The sequence below is a fragment of the Palaemon carinicauda genome, chromosome 40, assembly GCF_036898095.1.
Source record: "Palaemon carinicauda isolate YSFRI2023 chromosome 40, ASM3689809v2, whole genome shotgun sequence".
NCBI classification, from domain to species: Eukaryota; Metazoa; Arthropoda; class Malacostraca; order Decapoda; family Palaemonidae; genus Palaemon; species Palaemon carinicauda.
Genome location: NC_090764.1, coordinates 47,289,216 through 47,294,215, shown reverse-complemented (window position 1 = coordinate 47,294,215; position 5,000 = coordinate 47,289,216). Strand labels below are relative to the sequence as shown.

General features: G+C 36.2%; 2 protein-coding genes across 6 annotated transcripts in view; one reads left to right on the top strand and one right to left on the bottom strand.

The window, feature by feature from the left end:
* LOC137631756 (cyclin-dependent kinase-like 3) overlaps positions 1-3,677 on the bottom strand; it is an 80,927-nt gene extending 77,250 nt beyond the window's left edge. For 2 of the 5 annotated variants that reach the window (XR_011041943.1, XM_068363687.1), the window contains exon 1: positions 2,941-3,673. The gene's annotated coding sequence lies outside the window, so the exon portion shown is untranslated. Of the gene's footprint in view, positions 1-2,940 lie in introns of all 5 variants that reach the window. The other 3 variants (XM_068363689.1, XM_068363690.1, XM_068363688.1) reach the window with 3 other exon arrangements.
* The window catches only part of Atg3 (Autophagy-related protein 3), a 325,399-nt gene that overhangs the window by 59,997 nt on the left and 260,402 nt on the right, over positions 1-5,000 (top strand). The gene's annotated exons all lie outside the window — the stretch shown is intronic.

Here is a 5,000-nt window from a genome sequence, read left to right as displayed (position 1 = left end):
AGTTTATAAGTTATTTCTTTATTTTCTTTCTTCTGCACTGGGCTGCTTCCCCTATTGGAGCCCTTGGTTTTATAACATTTTGCTTTTCCATTAATGGTTGCTGCTGGAGTAGTGATAATGAAAATATCAATAATCAAATTGATCAGTTTTCTCCGAGTTCAGCCCTTCAAATCGGATTAAAAGCAGACGCATCCCATAATTTCTATGTGAGGATGCTAGAAAACTTCAAATTAATCATTCAGTCACATAGTTTCTGAAATTTGGTATTTCTTGGAAGAGTTTTGCGTGTTTTCATAGGAGCCCTTTTCATCTCTCTCAAGGGATCTTGTACGTAAATTTCATAATGATTTTGTTTTTACTAAGATTAATAACTGTTACCCCATCATCTTCATAAAACATTAGCCAATAACTTGTGCTGTGAAACTGCTGTTGTTGAGCATATCGTTCAAAACAAAACTTCATACTTAACAAATCAAAATCTCTCACCTTTACCGGTATAAGCAATTAACCTGAAATCTATATTAGATGCATATTTCCTTGTTCCAACTATTATGACTCAACAGTACAAAAAAGCTCTTGTGCGTATAGCTTAGTTATAGATTTCTAATGTACCTCAAGTATCGAACTGCCACTCATCAATATTTACCTGTTCTGAGTAAGCTTCACTTATAATTCAAAAACATAACTAACTACTCGTAACGAGTAATTTAAACATACTGTGCCTCCTTATCACATTTCATTTAGAATTTGCAACAGCTCCCTAGTGTACCTATTCCAGGTGTGTACATTGTCTTTATAAATACTTTAATCTTTTGTAATTTTTTCATATCTAGGTTTAAAAGAAGGCATGTCCACGTTCCCTACACTGACCAAATTCCAGATTGCTCCCGTGTCAGTCTTTTTCGCCGTTTTAACTAGAACCGTTCCATTGACCTTTATAAATATCAGTAAGTCTAATTCTCCGAACCTCTTTTACTAACCTTTCTCTTAAACCTTGAAAATGTTGTTCCTCGTTCGCATTCCTTCAACTACATTCTCACCTATATTTAACATACTCTTCCTATTCAAAGTCTCTCACTAACACAATAAAACATCTTTCGGGGATTTACTATTCTATGCTTGTACTCTCCTCCATATAATCTCAACAGTTTAAAGTTCTAAAGGTTTAAAGGCCACTCATGAATAGCAGAGGCAAGGGACAGTGACATTGCCTTAGCAAATAGAACAATGCCCTAGAGCTTGACTATATATTACATGATTACCACACAAGCTCCCTCTCCACCTAAGCTATGACCAGGGAGTGCCAGGCAATGTCTACTGATGACTCAGCAGATAGACCTATAGGCTCCCCCAAACCCCCCAACCGTAGCTCACAAGGATAGTAAGGTTGCAGACACTAATGACACTAACGAGTCTGAGTGGGACTCGAACCCCCGACTGGCAAACACGAGGCAGAGACGTTACCAATCAGGTCACAACAATTAATTACTCAAAAGCTAACACCATGTAATTAAAATTCATCTTAATAACTCTCAAAATACTCATTCCATCGACTCGATATAGGTATCACGCTCTTCTGACGAAATATCTTACATTCTTGTCTCTCATACAAGGGTGCATTAACCTCTCCGGAGACACTCGATTCCGTCCCAGATCATTAATTTGTTTCCCATCTTCTAAAATTTCATTTACTTAAACTTTCGGGTTTCTTGTCTTATGTGTTCCTCTACATATTCATCTCGTGGACACACACACACACACACACACTTTACATATAAAATATAAATACACAAATACACACTCCCATACAACACATACACACATACATATACCCATATATTAACACACACACACACACACACACATATATATATATATATATATATAATGAATATATTTATATACAGTATGCATATACAATATATAAATTACTTATGCACACATACAAATATATGTTTATCTATACAGTAGGTATACATATTTATATATATGTATATATATATATGTATATATATATATATATATAGTGTGTGTGTGTATATATAACAGTACATATATGTATATATATATATATATGTAATATATATATATATATATATGTAATATATATATATATATATATGTGTGTGTGTGTGTGTGTGCGCGTGTGTGTGTGTGTGTGTGTGTGTATGCTGTGTTTAAAGTGTTTCCGATTGCAGTACATTTACGCACCGAGAACATATATATCCGTACAAAAACACCCGAGGTTAGTCTATTCTTATAATTTTTATCTACCTGCCACTTACAAAATTAGTGTTTAGAAATATGTTTAGATTTGAACTTTTAAATGCGAACACCATAGAGTTGTTGCGTTCAAATCAAGTAGGCTAGCATTAACTGACAATGTTTTCATACACTCGTACATAAAGATAAAATAACAAATCAAATTGTTTTTCCTTATGTCTTAAAGAAATTATAACAAATCTTAAAAGTTCGCGGCGAAATATTTCAATGTCATTCCAAGTACCTTAAGATTGAGATGAAGGTCATGAGATGTTATGACCCATAAGACATCACTCCAGAGATACCTAATTATTTCCTGATAACCGTGACACTATCTATATCGATTAAAATTTATAAGCAAAAGAAAAATATTCATAATTGTGAGGGCTTTCAAGGGTGATCCTGGAATGCGTGAACTTCGATAGTTGATTAAAAAGAAAGCTATTAACGTTCACTTTTCCCTGTTCCCATAATACTTCGAATCTGGCGCAAAATCATCCAAAATGCGTAATTTTCACTGCCTTTCTTATTCACTAAACCGCTACAAAAAAGATAAACTCCAACATGTTTCTAAGACATCTTCTAAGTTTGCATCTTGCTTTAGAAGATTGTTCTCTTTAATTCTATACTCTTAAAACCAAACCCGGATATAATTACATAAAAGGTCAATAAACTCACCTGATATTACTGATCTGGGTTATATCTTAACGACCGGACAGCGCTGTCGTTTTCATCATTCCTTAGCTTTCTTCCGCTAGCCCGCAGCCAGACTTAGTGACGATGAATAGATGATATTTAAAACCAACGCATTAATTATTTACTTGTAAGCTGTCCATTTAATGGCCATGACGCCCCATACACAATGTTTTGAATCAGGTTGTTCACCTCCCCTTCCTTATAATAGCAGATGGGAATACTATCACTAAATTACATCATGAAATTGTCAGTTGTTTCTTGGTAGACGTTTAACTTGAAGGCAGTCAATTGTCGCAACGAAAATGTTCAACTATAAGAAGCACAAGAAGCTGGATAATCGTATAATCAGTAGCCCCTATACCTTAAAAGGTATACGCACTTCCAGTGTACTCTGCTCCATAAATGAAGAGTCATATGCTAATATTTCACATCACGAACTCAATAACCTGTGCACAATAAACGAATACACCTGAAGAGATAAAGGGAGAGTTTCAGTAGGCGAGAAAGGAAAACATCGTCGTTTAACTGGAGTATTTTTCCGTGTGAATAGTGGCCTCTTGAAAGCGTATGAAAGAAAAGGTGCTCCTTGTTAATGTACGTGAAGGCGAGCACGCTAATCGGCAGTGCGTCAATGACTACTTCCTTCTCGTGGCCCAACATTGAGCCACTTTGACGCTATCCATTCCATGAGGAGGGTCAAATTAATGCCAAATGTTGCTAGCTGCGTTAACATAGATTTGGATTTTTGTGTGGGAAACTGTTAAAAATAACATGAAACAATTCCATTTCATAATTCTAAATCGATATATGTCGTGGTAGCCATTTTCTCAAACTGCATCAAACAAGGAGAAATGTGTATAAAATCACGATGTATTTCCATTTTGTGAGAAAAGGCAACGATTTAGAAAGAGCAGGTGCATGAGGTCTTACCTCACCTGTCCTGCCATGGGACTGATATATTCGTAATGAGAGCAACTGTTTTGAAGCTGAAATAAGGTCAAATCGTATGTAAGCAACTAAAACAGAGGAGAGTTACAGAAATTTCTTTAAAAACAGAATTAAGTTTTTTCCCTTTCGTGTATGAGCGCTGTGCATGGCACTCGTGTCATAGTTTACGTGTCCGAAATTGTGGAAAATTCTTCATCATAGGTCCCATGGCTGCTTCGTTTCAAATGAAACAAATACATATCTCATTTCAGTTTAGGAAGTGAAACGTAAGATTCAGTATTAAAACTCAAGAAACTTTTCTAATGTAAGATAATATTTTTATTGTACGTCGACTTATCATAAGGAAGAGCTTATTACAATGTAAACAATATTGCTAGCAGAAGCGGATGTCAGGAAATCGGACAAAACATATCGATTGCAAGCCGTGAGTCTCGGTTGTAGAGCAGGAGGGAGGGAGGGAGGGAGCTGGAGGTGGAATGGAGGAGGAGAGGGGGAAGGAGGAGGAGGAGGAAAAGATGATGAGGCACTGAGTCCGCATGTGACTGTGATCCACGGATCAGAATCAAACGGATCTTGAATTAGCCGCTTGATTGCAGAGTCGAAAATAGGAAAAAAAAAAAAAAAACTATTGGACATTCCTATTTTTTCCGCCATGCAGGGAATTAAGAACACGACTGAAGATGCTTGATATATCGATGAAATACAAGGGGGGGGGGGGTGGAATAGGGACGTCTCGACCCCAATGCTTACGCCGAAAAAGGTTTTGCATGATAAAGGGCAGTATAGGAGACCTCGTGTTCGAGAATACCGTGTGTTAACGGGCAGAAGTGCAGCATTCGAAGAGCAGTGGCAGAGAGCTCGCTTTGGAACTTTTGATGAAACTGACGGTACCAGAAGACATGTTGGATGCTTGTATATATATATATATATATATATATATATACATATATATATGGAAAACATGTGCCTTCTATCATCTCATGACAGCATTTAAACGTCTTTATAGAACTGATGGTTTCAGAAGACTTACTTGATGCTTTTATATATATATATATATATATATATGTGTGTGTGTGTGTGTGTGTGTATTTGTA